The following is a 17,161-nucleotide window of genomic DNA, read 5'->3' as shown; positions in this document are numbered from 1 at the left end:
AATCCTCATCACAATTTCCTGATTGTATGGGTGAAGGAGGCTCAGGGAGGAGTTAACATTAACCCTGGGTCCATGGCTCAGAAATGTGCATCCAGATCTTAAACCCACATCTGCCTGATTCACATCCATGCTAGCTAGTTATGTGGCAAGAATGATGAAGTTAGACATACGTCTATCTTTTCTTCACAGTTTGCTCCATTTTGATATATATCTTCATCTGATGGACTTGTGAACTGCCATAACACATCTTAAGATGGGTGGCATTGATTTGGCTCACGGTGGTCACTCTTCCAGGTGCCATGTGTGGTTACCAAAGGGCTCCTTTTTCTTGGGCAGAGCCTCCTGATGACAGCAGAGAGTGGAGGAGGAAGACTCTCTGGGAGACCCTGCAGCCTATGTCAAAACATAAGTGTTTTCTCGTCTATTGTCCCTTACGTTATTTTGTTCTCATGATAATCATATGTGTCACATAGACATTTATTAACATTCTTATATTAGAGAAGAAATTCTTATAAATATGAAGTAATTCCTGCCTGATAAATCCAAGGTAATGGTGAATTAATCATGTTTTTTAATTTTCTGTATATTATTATGTTTTGACATCTTAAAACACCTTTCTGGCTGGGGAGACTGCTCCTCCCAGGGCAAGCTAATCCTTAGAGATAGCAGAGGGCATGCTATATGATATGCAAATGAATCAATGTAGAGTCCTACTTCCTCTATCTTCTCTGGACACCCCAGGAGTCAATATTCCCCTGTCTTAATCATCCCAGGACTAGGTACCAGGCAATTAGAGACCACCCCTATAACCCCAAGCCTACCAAAAGTATTCAAACTAGCCAATCCCAAACTATTTACCCTGCCCTGCCTTGACTTTTCCACAGAAACCCCAAAGGCATAACCTAGGTGCTACCCTCGCCCCCACCACACCTACTCCTCCCTCTGCTTCCCAACAAAAACCTGCAGTTCCTCATGTGTCCATGTGTGGTAAGCTGTGCCTCTTGTTCCTAGTAGAACTGAATCACATTAACCTTTTCTCTCAGTGGTATTGACCTCTCCATATAGTCACTCAGTCACCTGCATAAATGAAGACCCAGACACAAAACAAACCTTTCCCTGCCTTTTTTCCTACTTGGCAGCCCCCATCCCTATCACTTTACATTCAGCCCTTGTCTCTACCTGCCCTGTACCCAAGAAGAAAGATCCTTCTTTCTTCCTCTATCCCCATGCTGCCCCTTCCTCCTCTCACCTCATTCTCTGGTGCCTTCTCAGTGCAAGGAAAGGCACATGGCATACTTTCAGCATCCCCCTGAGTTGCAGTAATGACATTGTGAAAAACACCCATAGCCTTGCTGCATCCCACCTGTGCCCACCTCTTTGACTCTGGGAATAATACAGATTGTTTCAACATCCAGCTCAGTTCTTCTTTCTATCTGCTCTGGCTCTCTCTGCCTCTTTATTTCTCTGTGACCTTAAGCAAGTCAAACAAATGTTTTACCTCCTGCTTGGAGGCAGATGAAAAATGTTCCACTTCACAGGGGATTTGTGAGGACTCATTAAAAGCTCCTGAAGTGTTTTGAGAACCTGTCTGGTCTCAGGCAGAGGAAGCAGCCTTGACAGCATGGCTGCACATTTTTATTGTAAACATGGCATCTCATAACAAGCTCTTAGGACTGGGCTTTTGCTACAACTTCCTTGAGGTAGGAATGGACTGAAATTCAACTGCAGTGTGGTCAGCTGTCACTTCAGATGCAGCCATAATGCAAGGAGCTATTAGCACTGTGCTCTTTCTTGTGTCCACAATGCATTGAATATAAATGTAGCATTTTCTTTATTCTGACTTTCTCAGTTGGAGGCTTTCATGGAGGAGACCCAATGGTTAATATATGCCAGAATGTGTGTGAATATTATTTTTTTACAATAAAGAAGTAATCTTTGAGATTTCAGGCAAAAGTTTCTCTTAGGTTATTTGGTTGAAAGAAATCAGTTGCTAATTTATACCTCTAAATATGCCTGTGACATACAATGTAGCTCAAAATATATTGTCTAGTCAAAATGTGGGTGAGGGACACTAAGAAAAGCAGATGATGCTACCCAGAGGGTCCATCTGGGTGACTTACAACGTACTATCTAAAGCAGGAGGAAGGATTAAATCCACTGTGGCAGAGAGCATGAGACACTGTTTTCAAATTGGCATCAGAAAGCAATCTGGGAAGTTTACGGGGCTGTGGATGACAGTACACTTACTCCAAATCTTGAGACTGGTGGGGTGGGCAGGAAGTTGAACTTGACAAGTCTCGAGATTAATCTTCTGCTTCTATTCCTTATTGTCTTTCCCTTGTTACTTCACAGAATCAACCTAAATGAACAAAAATGGCAGAAATTAACTGGCACAGCTTCAATGTTTGTGTCCCCCTCGAATTCAGATGAAGAAATCCTAATTCCCACAGATGATGATATCAGGTAGTAGAGCCTTTAGGAGTTGCTTAGGTCATGAGGGTGGAGCCCTCATGACTGAAATTAGTGTTCTTACAAAAGAGGCTCCAGAGAGATCTCTTAGCCCTTCCACACGTAGAGACAGTGAGAAAGTGCAAGGTGTGAGTCAAGAAGAAGCCTTCACCAAAATACGATCATGCTGGTGGATTGATCTTAGACTTCCCAGCCTCCAGAGCTGGGGGCAATACATTCCTGTTGTTTATAAGCTACCCCATCTGTGGAATTTTATTATAGCAGCCCAAACAGACTAAAATATCAACTAAGATACTTTCTTCTTCTAACTTTGAGTTTCCTTGTTTGACAGAGGAAGATATAAGGGAGGAAATTCAGAAATGTAAACAGTTCAATCAAGCTAGATCCAGCTGGAGTCATTTCCCTCAGGCAGAACAAACTCCATGGTTGATAACCTGACAAAATTCCTTAGAAGAAATGAAAAGAAACCCAGCATGTGTTTGTACAGATCCCAGAGAAACACCTAGCCTCCACTCCATGAGCACCTTTTTAGAAAATGTGTTTTATTTTTTTGGTGTTCCTTTTTCTTCCTCTTGTTCTCTGCCCTCCCCAGGGTCAGTTTTCTGAACATATAAGTAAGACGCAGAGCAGTCACCACTCCTGCTCAATATGATTTTATGTCACTCAGAGGTAACAGGGGCACTCATTTCTAGCATATTCAAGGAGAAAGCATTTAAGATGGGCCTGACAGTAACTCAATAGTGCACGCAATTCCCTTTCACAGAAATACAGGGACCTGCAGTATGGGGCCCTGGCAGATGCGTGTCCCTCGAATCCAGGTGAAGTGGTGGCATGTGTCACCTGCACACAGACACGTGAGCACCCAGGATGGTCTGAGAAGCAGCCTCATGGAAAGAAGTCAATCAAATATGAACAGACCATTCAAAGGAAGCATCAACCTGAGGGCCTGGCCAGAGAAGGTGAATCCAGGCATGGTGATCATTGGAGACAATTGAAGAAGACTAGCTATAGGACATTTAAGGCAGAAGAGGTAGAGCAAAGAGCCTGATTTAAGGGCTGGCTCTACAGCTGCTCTCTAAGAAATTTTGGCTATGCCTTTTAAACTATTTTAACCTGGTTCCGCATCACAGACACAGTGAGAGCTTCTGCATCAAGTGTTATGAAGCAAAACATGATGATACATGTAAAACACTTAATACAACACTTGCACAGAGTACAGACTCCTTCTACTCCTTATTATCGCTATTGCTATTGACCCTAAATGAAGGGGAGGGTGGCTGTATCCACTTTCATAGGGTATTCATGTACTTGGTATGGCAAGGAGGGTTTAAAGAAATCTTATTTGGACAAATATAAGATCCCAGCACAATTTGACTTTAAACTGCCATCATTAAAAATGAGGGAACAGAGGTAAAAGGACTTTATGAAACTTATCTAGGTTACACAGAAAAACAGCAGAGTTAAAATTCAAGCCTATGTAATTTTCTCTGTCTTGATAGTTAAACATTTCCAACATAACTCTTAGCTTCTTAGAGCTGCCCACCCACAGTACTGGAAGTTCCTTGGTTATGGCATCTCCATTTTCAGTTTCTGTCCTTTGTCCTCCTCTCAACCTAAAGATCTTCTACTCAGTCTTTAAGTTGTTGCTCCAATGTTATCTTATCGAGGTCTTTTCTTTTCTAACACTACCAGGAAAGTGGTCTCTCCCACCATTGGGCTCACATCCTTCTGTAGTCACACTGGAATTTGGGTTTTGTTGAAGATACTGTCCACTCATTTCTACCAGTGCTCCACAGGAGGGCATTAGAGGGAGGTCTGTGAATCAGGCATATGGATGTGTGTGTGAACATACATGGGGACAGAAATGCATACATACATCTACAACAGTAATTTTTTATGTGATTCCTCCAAAATACCTTGGTGAATCCATTTTTTCAATGTCTATTGTGGCTGCTCCTATACACATGCACTGTAGTCATCAGTGTTGTCATATGTCAGAACAGCTTTCTATTGGTAGAAATTAAAAAATATGTGCCATCATTATGATGATGAGCATCTGTCTTTGTTTACTTCAGGATTGACTTAAATTAGAAAATGTCAAAGAAAATAATAAGGAAGAAATGTCAAATATCTTTTGGCTTTGGTTCTCACTGTGTGTGATAGAACACCAAAGCCCTGGTCCTTTTGCATGACACCATTCTTGTCAGTGAAAGAAGCATGAAGCCAAAAATGCTGAAGAAGTGTCTCATAATTTTTGTTCCAAAAATTTACTAGTGTAGATCTTTTCTAAGAAGACTAGAGTTGAAAAGGCAAGACTTTCCCAAAATTTAGTCTGCCCTGATGAGTCAGCCTACTCTTAAAATAGCAACAAAGTAAATGGTAAAATCTGAGTACCCCAGAAATGGTCAAGTTAAGGGTATGGTTTGGAGCAGAAGAGACAAGTTAAAGCTGTGCCTCCAAAATATGAAATTATTCCATGATGGTTGACTTTTTAAAAATATTTTGAGGCATATGATGGAGGAATTGGAAGCTTCTTTATGCAGCCAGCTGATGCCTTCAAAAATAAATTCCTATTTAGAAAGTCCCTTCAGAAATTTTAAGTCCATTGATGTCTTTGAAATGCTGAAAAGTTTATTCAGCAAATGTAACTCATTGGGCACTTTGTGAATAGATGGAACACCTGTGGTGCTTGGTAACACAGCTTAGAGGACATATCTTGATGCTAGAAGCTCTACACCCTTCCTTTCTCTGGGTCTGCAAGGTATCAATTTGTTTCCACCAGCACCTTGAATCATCGCCTTTTCAAAATGTTTTCTCATGAAATGAAAGCAGAATATGAACTTCTTCCCTTTTACAAATCTGTGATACAGAAATATGCAGACAACTTGAAACTCTGCAACTCTTAAAGTACTTCTGATCAGACAACCTGAAAATTGAAACATGAATTCTTAATCTTCCCTTTGCTGACATCAACAGCATCCCCTTGCTGAAGATGAAACTTCAGTGATGTGAAGCCAACAGAAATTAAACCACATAAATCCACTGTCCATATCAGATAATCTTGGAATATCTTGGTGTTCTCTTGTCATAAGCCCATTGTGTTATCTGTGAACATGAACTGATTCTGTTTGCTACCACACGCTGTTGTGAGCTCAGCTTTTTAGTGTATGTTACCATCAAAACAAAGTGTACAGGAAAGTATATGTGTAGAGACCATGCCAGAGACCACTCAGTAATTTTAGCTTCTCATTAAGCCAAGGGAGACATGCCTTTTCATTGAAATTTATTTTTTAACAAAGACAAAGTTTATGGTTTAATTTTATTTGCATACATTGGATTTCTTTCTTTCCTGCTTCCTATTTTTAAAGAATGTTGCCTTAAATTAATTTTACATGCAAAGAATGATGAAAAAAGCACAATTCTGCATATGAAAGTATTTTGATCTAATGCAACAAAATCAGCTGTATATATACTTTTGTTTATCATTATATATAAATATCTCTAGGAAGAGAAGCTCTAGCTTTTACTGGATTACCAAGCCTCTATGATGCAAGGAGGGTTAAAATTAATAGCATGAAATTATAAATATCTTGAGGTCAGAGAATCTTTGTAACCCACCTCTCTTTCCACAGCATCTGGGAGAGTGACTGCACTTAATACCTAGTATGTTGGTCGTGGTAGTCATGGCTGTCCCATTCCCTAAAGGATGTTGACTACAAGAGACAGAAAAGGCTGAATGAGCATGTAAACTCATGATTTTTTATTTTAAAATGAGTGCAAATCTTTTTCCTTAATCAAGAGAACAAAGAAAGCTTCTTCTTCCTCTTTTTTTTTTTTTTTAAAAAAGGTTGTATTTATTTATTTTGAGAGAGAGAGAGAGTGCAGGTGGGTGGGGGGGCAGAGGAAAGAGCATCTTAAGCAGACTCTGTGCTGAGTGTGGAGCCTGACACAGGTCTTGATCTCACGACTTTGAGATTATGACCTGAGCCAAGACCAAGAGTCCAACCACAGCACCACCCAGGTGCCCTGAAAGCTACTTTATTAAATATCTTATGAATTGGAAAAGGAAGATCTGACTGGGAGGATGTAAAATGAAAATTTGTTTCCTTTTGTTGATATCTCAAAACGGTGGAGTAGAATGTTTCTTTACTTGTACTGCATTTCCATACTGGATTCAAAGTCAAAGTCTGTAACAATTAAAGTTAAAATCATTAGGGTATTGATATTGTTATGGGCCAAATTATGTTCCTTCAAAATTCATATTGAAGTTCTACTCCTAGTACCTCAGAATGTGACTTTATTTGTAGACAAGATATTTACAGAGGTAATCAAGTTAAAATGAGGTCATTAGGGTGGCTTCTAATCCAATATGACTAGTATCCTTATACGAAGAGGAAATTTGGACGTATACAGGGACAGATGGAAGACAAGGAGAGGAGATGGCCACCTACCAGCCAAGGAGAGAGACCTGGAACAGATCTTGTCCCTATGCCCCTTGGAAGGAACCAACTCTGCTGACACCTTGACCTTGGACTTCTATCCTTCAGAACTGTGATAAAATAAATTTCTGTAGTTAAAACTGCCCAGTCCATGGTACTTTGTTGTGGCAAGCCCTAGCAAACTAGCACATATATATAGGATAAGTCCCAGGACCTCCAGGCAAAGACAGTGAATATAGGCTGGAATACATCCTGGAAGTAACACTAAGCTGGGACATAGAAGCAGATATGATTATTAATCCCTGTAACCACTGCCTAGGGAAGGAGAAAGCTCTTAGGACCTAACATAGATCAGCAGCTCTGAGCTTCAAAGTTTTAAGTGCCTTCATCATACTTTGAGTCTATTGGATAATGTGAGGCCTCTGGTACAGGAGTCAAGATTCGTGTGTCTACTTAGTAATTTTTTTTCACGCACAGAAGTGTAAAATGTAAAATCTCAATATTAGGGATAGAGGCAGAGGAGGAATTATGAGAGCAGCCTGAAAAATAAATCCTTACCTTACTGGGCTCCAGCTACAATCGACTTGACTAACCTGTTTCTGCTTCTTGCACTATGAGTCTTTAGTTGCCTTTTTCTGCCCTTATCCCCAGCTATGGAGGAATGATGGGTTTTCTGGCTCCTCTCCCTTTACACACTTTTATGATTTCAAGTATCATCTTAATGGGCTTGGACTCCTGTTGTCCTTTAGGATTGAGTTTGCATCCTGGCTCCACCCTTTATTTCCCAGTGGATTGCTTTGGAAAATCTCATCAGCCTTCCTGAGCTCTGAGTTTCTTAAGGTCCCAACAGTATCATCATCACAGGGTGTTACCGAGAGTTAAGTGTATCACCATCACAGGGTGTTACCGAGAGTTAGGTGAGAAATTGCCTATTAGCCCTTAGCACAGCTAAGGCCCAGAGCCCAGAGCGGGTGTCCCATAAATGAGAAATGAAATAAAAATAACAACAATATAACAAATTGGCATATGGTGCTTAACACCTGCCATGTTCGGATCTAAAAGCTTTACATGAATTAACTTACTTAATTCTTAAAACAAATGAGGAAACTAAGAGAGAAGTTATGTAATTTGCTCAAACTCACAGTCAGCAAATGATGGACCTGGAACTCGAACTCAGGTAGTCTGCTTCCAGATAACTATCTTCTCAAACTATTAGGCATACTATGTCTCTCCAACTATTATTATTTATTATTAATGACACCAGTCCTACTTTCTCTCTTATGCATCCAAATCATATGGCTTAAAAACAAAAATAAAAACAACGACAGAAAACTATCTGGATTCCCCAGTCACCTCTGATACAACATGCTCAAATGAGCCCCCCACACTGCTGCCCTCCCCCTCTCTTCTCAGGAGTGGATGATATTGTCCAGGAAGAAACCTGGTGTCACATTAGGTTCCTTGTTTTTCCTAACCCTCGAAAACCCCAGCAATCTATTGATTTTTATTTCTACCCACCTTTTTCCATCCTTCATACTTGCTTCATTCAGGACATCATCATCTCTGCTCTAGATAATAGCAACAGCCTTGTTTAACTAGTTTTCCAGGCTCATCTCCTCACCTTAACTTCTCCACAGATTTAAAACACAAACCTGACCATTTCAGGCCTGCCTAAAAGATTAATTTGGAGTTCATTAACATAGCCCAGAAGACCCTCATATATGACTCCTGTCTACCTCTCCAGCCTTAACTCCCCTTCCACCGAATTCCACACCTCCCTGTACTTGAGCAATTCCTTGGTGCTCTCTTCATCTCAGTCACCTTCCATCTCTGCCTCTCTTTCTCTCTGTCTCTGTCTCTCTTTAGGTCTCTCTCAAATGTTGTTTCACAGCTAGTATATCAGAATCTATGTTTAAAAAAAAATCATTCAGCTTATCTATTAAGAATACATAAAGCAATTGCGGGAAAGATATAATCACTTACTTTCCCCACCCACCATTTTCCTCACTGCCAAAATATCCACCAAAAAATTTGTTGCTTGAGGGTAAAAAATCCCTTTTCAATCAGTTTTATAAGTAAGCAAATTTTTAAAGCATCATCACTCAAAGACAAAAATTCTAAAGTAACCACAAACCAGCAATTATTTATACTCTGTTTTTAGCCATCTAAATACCCCATGTTTTAGTGGAAAGATAAGACGACTGATTTTCTTCTGGTGACATAATGGGCTAGCATGTGACCAGTTACCATTTCTGTTTGCTGAAACTGAAAGGCTTCAAGGACAGAGACGGTATTGTTGAAAAAGCCTTGGGATTGACACTGTTATTCTACTGCCCCCTGCTGGTGTAAATGGAAAGTTTATCGCTGTGTGTCCTGATACTGGGGCTTCCTTTTTCTTTGAATGACAGTTTCTCCTTTAATTCATGAAAACTATATATTTAAAATATATATGAAATTAAGTGGCCCTTGATCACCTGCACCCTGGGTCTAGCAGTCAGAAAAGTTCTCAGTAGTTGGCAGAGACTCATGGTCAGATGCTGCTATGGGGTAAAAAGAAGAAATCCGAAGTAGTTCTAAGGTCTATGTGCCATGTTATCTCATCTCATAACCTTATGGGAGGGAAGTATTTTGTAATGGTAGAACATGGTAGAATGGTAAAAAATAACAGGGTTGGAAGTCAAAGCACTAGGGCCTTCTTTGCAGCTGTACTTATGTGACCTTGGGAAGTCACTTAATCTAAGGCTGTTTCTTCATTGGAGAAAAAAATTAAGTGGGAAGTTGTATATAAAACACACAAATGTTGGGTGACAAATGGAATCTCTTCTTATTTATGAAGGCTTCTAAGGCAGTGATTGACAATTTCAGCAAGGGTAGTTCTCAATTTCATATGGGACATGACATCACTAAAATTATTAGTCACTAAAATCGTCTTTCACCATTTAAGGACTAATGTTTTCTGTATGATGCAAAAAGTATACTTTTGGCTTCTCAACTTTCAAAAATATTTGTATACTACGTATCACAAACTTCGTGATTGTTGCTACTTTTATAAAATGATTAATCCAGAAATCTTTTTTTACCTCTGATCTTCAATTAAAACCTATAAGAGAAAAATGAAACTATCCATTATGATTTGTTCTCCCAAAATTACATAATTGTATGTTAACCCAAGCCCATCCTTGTCTCTATATCTATTATTTAACATTAGCAGGTTGGTTTGGGGGAAGAAATATCTTTCAGTAAAAACTGTATGTTCTACCTCCTAATCTGATGTTTGTTATTAAAGATGTGCTATAATGAAATAATTGGAAACCAAGTAAGTGAACATAGTTGTATTACTACAATGTGTTAGAATTTTGTGGAGTCTAATAAGAAGCATGGCATATCAGGCACAAGACAGAAACCCCCAGAGGTATTAACTTTATTTTGATAATGTTTGTTACCAGTGCAACACATTGTGCATTGCGCCAGAAGTAGATAATTTGTTTTCAATCAAATTAAACTTACTTATTCTTTTTAAGTAAAGAACTATTATAAATACATCTTACTGAATATCATATTCCCCAAAATGAAATTGCTGAGATCCTTAATTGGAACAAACTTTTTTAGAAGACAATTCCGCAATGTGTATCTGAATTGAAATGTATATATACTTTCCATTAGCAATTCCATTTCATCCTGGCAAAAGTGTGCATATATATATACACACATACACACACATATATACATATACATACATATACACACATGTACATACATACATACAAATGCTAACTCCAACATTTTTGACAGAGAAAAAAATCTTCAGAAAAGGACATTTTCATCAATAAGAACTTTAAAAAAATTGTCGTAGAGGGCACAGTGGAGTACAGTGTGGTTAACTACATATATTCCAAATATATTGTCATGTGGGAAAAGCAAGTTAACACCATAGCCCTATTTGTGTTAAATATACTGTTACACTAATTAAACAAAGGGCCACTTAGACTGACTGATGTGGCTCTATTGCTGTGGCAGCTTATAGAGGCAAACCAAAATCTAAACCTATAAATGCCTCAAAGTTAAAAATCAAAATACTAAGTACAACCAATCACAAACAGCCAACTATGCTCAAAGCTTTGACCAGTCAATAAGTTCCTTTTTTTGCTTCCCTTCTTTCTCTGTATAAGCCTTTTCCCTGTCTGTGGGGCACTCTTCATCACTTCTGGCTTGGTGCTACATGATTTGAAATAGTTTTTGCTCAAATAAGCTCTTAAAAATTCTAATATACCTCAGTTTATCTTTTAACAATATGCACAAACATTTGCTTCCACATGACTAGGAAATTTCTGGAATAACATACAAGAAACTATAACCAGGGATTATCACTGGCAGAGGGAGGAGGGAAGAGGACTTTTAGTTTCCCACTGTGTAACTTTGCATTATTTCACCATGAGTAGCAATGACTTGATAAGAACAAAATAGATTTTAAACCAACCTAATATAAAAGGTTAGACAAGTGTTTACATTTAAAAAATTATTGGAGTCACAGGAAATGGGAGTCCCATGCCCTAACTAACGTCAGGGGCCAAGATGTGGGGAGAAATGATTGTGGGGAGAGTGTGTCTCCACAGAGCACTTGGTTTTGTTTCTTCATTTCCAACATGGAAGAAAATTACATTGATTCCCTGGACCCATTGTAATAACTTTGGGTTATGAAATAACCCAAAGTTATTACAATGCCACTATGATAAAAACCACCAGATCAGGGCTGCCAGGTTTCCTTATCATCTTATCAAGTGCAGAAAGAATCATCCTGTTGTCAAAGCAAAATGACTACTTGTCCTTTCAATGCTTGCTACCATGTTCCTCTGGTCAAAATCAGTCATCATATCTCAAGCTGTTTATGATAAAAGTTTTGTTGAGCAGGATGTTGCCAACAGAACCAGGAACCTTGGACAAAAACCTGTTCCTGAAAGCACATGGCAGTGTCCTCCTTTGGATGAAAACTGAGATAAAGATCTGTAGGAACAGACCAGCAACCCCACTTGTCTGGGGTACAGTTAACTACTGTGGCAACAACAGCTCTGCAAGGAACATAGTTCTGGAACATAAGAGTAACCTGGTGTCAGGCATGTGTGCTCCCAAGTCTCTGCAGTATGTGCTGCCATGGAAAAACAATGGAAATGCCCAGTAACTAAATATCTGTCTCATCAAATGCCAGACCCTAGAAGACTTCCTACCAATGGATTCTTTCATTTTTTTCCCTTCTGATGTATAGGAAGATAGACGGTCTATGGCTTTCAAAAAAAAGTTATTAGAGCTTAAAAATGTACAATAATTATTTTAATCAGTTTGAGTGCTTTTACAGACATAGAGAAGGAAGATCTAAACAAAACATTATCCCTGTTCCTCACAGGAAATTTAATGCCTTGAAGAGTTGACCTTAAGATCTTAGTGACTTTGTATCATAACCTGTAGGTACATAGCAGACTGGATTTGGCACATCCCAAACAATACTGCCATTTTGCTTCATCTGCTTTGCTTCTTAAAGGGAATCTGAGGCAGGATCCCTGGGTGGCGCAGCGGTTTGGCGCCTGCCTTTGGCCCAGGGTGTGATCCTGGAGACCCGGGATCGAGTCCCACATCAGGCTCCCGGTGCATGGAGCCTGCTTCTTCCTCTGCCTGTGTCTCTGCCTCTCTCTCTCTCTCTCTGTGACTATCATAAATAAATAAATTAAAAAAAAAAAAAAAGGGAATCTGAGGCAAGGGGAGAAGGAGGAGGAAGTGACACTTGTGATATTTGTGACATCTGGGCAGTGAGTGTTTTTCCTTTTCCTCTACCTTCTCTCCCTACCTCCTTCCTTCCCTCTCTCTTGGATTGCAAGCAGAGGAAGAAAGAGAAGAGTGCAGTATCCAGGTTTTCAATTTTATGGATGGTTTGATGTGGATTTTCAAATTCTTTAATCACACCATGTCAAATTTCAGTGTCATCAAAATGTTAGTATCTTGTGCAGAATGATTGTGTGGAAGCAATCCTGGCAGTTTTGCAAGTGAAACATAATGTGAAGCCTGGTATTCTTACCTGGGGAACACTGGTAGGTAAGCCTCTGAGTTCTGGAATATGAACCCTACACCCAAGGTCAAGATTGCAGTATTTGCCGAGTTCAAAGGAAGCTGCCATCCATTAGGTACCATAATTCAAAAAGTCCTTTCCAAAAATTACTAACTGTGAAGATGCTCCTTCACAGTTAGTCCAAAAAACACACTTTAATGGACATATTGCTCATTTCAGTTAATATGTAGAGTATGAACTTACTACAGAAGAACTCATGGTAAAAAACAAATATGAACAAAGAGAAAAGCATTTCTACTTTCCCATTTGTTCTGTGCTGGCGTCTTAATTTATAAAGGTGACACAGAGGGGGCATCTGGGCGGCTCAGTCAGCAAAGCATCTGGTTTCTGCTCAGGTTGTGATCCCAGGGTCCTGGGATGGAGACCCACATTGGGCAACCTACTCAGTGGAGGTCTGCTTCTCCCTCTCTCTCTGCCCCTCCCCCATTCCTGCACACGTGCGCATGCTCTTTCTCTTTCTCGCAAATAAATAAAATCTTTTTAAAAATGTAAAAATAAAGGTGACACAGAGGAACATATGAGGAACACCAGATTTTGGACAGGAAGCAGACCAGGAGAGAGGGGAAAGCCTTTATTGGAGTGTCCTTGAGAACTACAAGGCATAGGTTTGTGTTCAAGGGTAGGTTGAACAGTTACTGGCTAGCTTGAATAAATTTAGCAGGCCTTGGACTGCAGAGAGGAAAAAATTCTCTATTCTTGTAGAGTCCTTGACTGGATCTGAAAATTAAACTGACAGATTACAGGAGCAAAGCATACAAATTAATTTAATATAAGATTTATGAAAAAAAAAAAAGATTTATGGGACACAGGAGCCTTCATAAGGAAAAGACCCCAAAAAAGTTAGACCTGTGTATTTTCATTATAGGTTTGATGAAGGATGGGAAGTAGTATGGAAATAAGACGATAACGAGAATGTGCTAATTATGGAAACTAGAGGAAACTTAGCAAAGCCTGTTGGTTTGGATTCTTCTTGGCATCTCTTTGTCTTTGGAGACAAGGATGATCCTTTTGTCCAGGTATACGGAAGACATCTTTCACATGAGGGTTTTATGGTAAGAAGGGCAAGGTGAGAGGAGATCAGAGTGAACTTTCTGCTTCTGCCACTTTCTCAAAATCCTTTAGCTTAAAATATTCAATATGCCAAGGAGCCATATTTTGGAGTAATGTGTCCTGAACCCCAACAGGGCTATAGAGGTGATCTCTAGTTGCCTAGAGACCTAGTCCTGGGATGATAAAAACAAGGGAATATTGCCTTCTGGGGTATATGGACCAGATAGAGGAGGTAGGGCTATGGCATGGTTGGTTTGCTTATCAAATAACATGCCCTTTGTGATCTCTAAGAATTATCTCTCCCTGGGGACGGGGGCAGTCTCTCCCCTGACAGGTATGTTAAGATGTCAAAACATCCTAATATACAGAAAATAAAAAAACATAATTAACACACTATTACCTTGGACTTATCAGGCAGAAATTTAGGAGTAAGATCATTGTTGACGTATACCCAAAGAAACAGAGGAACGTGATGGGGAGCATTTCCAAAGTCAAAAATAATTTCAAATGAAGTGTTTCAAAAATAAATATCTTCAAGCAAATGGAAAAAAATACATTCAATCACAGTAGCTAACCAACTGAATTAGGAATTTATCAAATTCACTTTCAACCAATAGCAATTTTGCTCAAGTCATTGCAACATTTTTTTCGACTTTTTCTGAGCACCTACTCTGTGCCAAGAATTGTGCTATGTCATAGAATCCAAGCACACAGCTGTGCCTTCACTGAGCTTCTCTGGGAGTGGAGTGGAAAGGATATAAACCAGAAATCATTGCGCTTTCATTGGAGTGTGAAGTTACATTGCAAATAAATGTCCTCACAGTTCTGAAATATCTAGTTACAAAATAAAATGTGCCTACCTATCCTCTTCCTCAGTAGGTCAGACACCATGTAAATATCACTATTACTTTGCCAGAAGCCAATTTATAGAAACGTCTGAGAAATTTCTTTCACTATTACTTAATTACCAAATAAAGGTTAACATTTTGGAAATATTTCTAATTTTGTGGACTTCTGCTCTCCATTTTGTCCTTGTATTCCTATGGGCTATCATTTTCCTGTTAGTCACTTTTGTCAGTGTAATGTTTGCTATATTAAGAATCCAATACTTAATATTCCCAAATGCGTATATATATCCAACTTCACTGACAAGAGCTTTTTTTTTTAATTCTATGTCTTTATCACTACTCAGTAGGTATGCTTAAATGATTATTCATGATCTCTTAGTAAACATCTATTTTCTTCCAACAACATTTAATGTATTTATATAATAAACTCAATAGTCTATATCTATACTTCTTTCAAATTTACTTTCAAAAATAGAAGCAGTTATCTTCATTAACACCTTTGGAGCTGAGCCTTCTGCTGTACCAGGGAGATATTTTGTATGACACTTGAGAGTTTAGGGTGCAGTCTGTATCTAACAAATGAATTCCATATCTTTTGAAGCTAAAATGCTCAATTCTTTTAGTATGTTGTGTTAACAGGATGAAACTATGTTTCTTATAGTTCTTCATTTTTTACAATTTCTGCATATGCCTCATTCTGTGCACAGTTTTGGTTAATATATCATCTTTATCAATGTGCAAGCTCCTGAAGAGCAGGGATACCAAATTATTCTTGTATCTCAGATACAAACATGATCCCTGGTGAAAATATTGGATATAAATGGAAATCCAACTTTGTTTTTGTAAACTTGATGGTATATAAAGTTGTGTATTATATAAATTATTTGTGCCAATTCTCTTTTTCTATTTAGTAGTCTCATTTCTTAATTGGGTTCATGGCCAAGTCTGCCATGGCGCAAGTCTACTGTTTTGATATTTCACCAGATGACAGCAATACAGGTAACATCTCACACCCAATAAAAACATATCCATCTCCTTTCTCCTACAGATGTTTACAGAGTTACTTCTAAAGTCAAATGCTTTCCATGTGTTATATTAGTCAATCCTCCCAAGAACCCTAAAAAGTATGTATTTTTGCTGTTATATAGAAGGTTACTTCTCTCAGGCTTGAATAGCTCATAACTGTTGGGGACTGGGATTTGCCCTTAAAGCTGTCAAACTCCAGAATCCATGCCTTTTCCAGTTTGCCTTGCAGCTTCTATTATTTCTAAGTCCTGGTCACTTGACAGCCATTTATGTATTCTAAGTAAACTAAACTAGTCCATATATAGTATCCTTTCCAGATCATTATCAAATTGTCTCTTTTCATGGCTTACTTATGAAAACACGGCTTTGACCATAGAATTGTGATTGGAGCAGAGAACAAAGGACAGAGCTAAGGAAAAAGGCAGCATTGATCCAAGAGGACCCCAATTATAAAAAGTGGCCATGACGACTCTCTTACAATTCTTTTGTGGCTCCCTCTTGGCTTTTATTTGCTTAGTAAATAATTAGTAGGCTCTTATTAAGTCCCAGATACTGTTTATCACACTGTGGATATGGCAGCAAGTAAAATAGACCCGACAACTGTCCTCATGATGCTTACATTATAGGAAGCTGATGGGGAGTAAAAATAGATAAATGAGTCATGTTGTGACAGGTATGAATGGGAAAACAGGGCAGGTTAAAAAGTTTGGGAGTGTCTTCCTCGTAAACTCCAAACTTCTTAGTATGGTGGAACAAAGCTTTCACCATTTGGCCCATCATCTACTGTATACCACTATAAAGACCACACTCAATGTTCCATCTTTCTGAAGTTCCCTTTGTCTTGTGTCTCTGCACTAATTGCTATTCAGTCTTCTGAGTAGTGGACACATCATCTCTTTCATGGCATCCTTGAAATTTTCTCTGACACCTCCAAATTCTTATTTGTATGCCAGAACAGGCTGAACTTCTATAATAGCATTTATATCACATTGTCATTTTCAAATTTCTGTCTTCTTCAAATATACAAATAAACTCACTGAGACAAGAACCATGGTAACGTCACCTTGAATCTGTGACAGTTAATACTGAGCCTAGCAGAGAGTGAACACTGAATAAATACTTGATGAAGGATGTGAATGGGTGCTCAGATAAAATAAGGCCGTTTGAGGACACAAGGTTGTCAAAGACCATCAAAAGTGTAAGAAAAACTGGAC

At 38.9% G+C, this 17,161-nt stretch overlaps 1 pseudogene; it reads left to right on the top strand.

Annotated features, from left to right (window-relative positions):
* The first annotated feature begins 1,646 nt into the window (after positions 1-1,646).
* LOC140609376 (gametocyte-specific factor 1 pseudogene) lies at positions 1,647-12,084 on the top strand (annotated as a pseudogene).
* Positions 12,085-17,161: the final 5,077 nt, after the last annotated feature.

This window comes from Canis lupus, chromosome 18, assembly GCF_048164855.1.
Source record: "Canis lupus baileyi chromosome 18, mCanLup2.hap1, whole genome shotgun sequence".
Taxonomy (NCBI): Eukaryota; Metazoa; Chordata; class Mammalia; order Carnivora; family Canidae; genus Canis; species Canis lupus.
The sequence above is the reverse complement of the archived record's forward strand: the minus strand, read 5'-3'. Positions and strand labels throughout refer to the sequence as shown.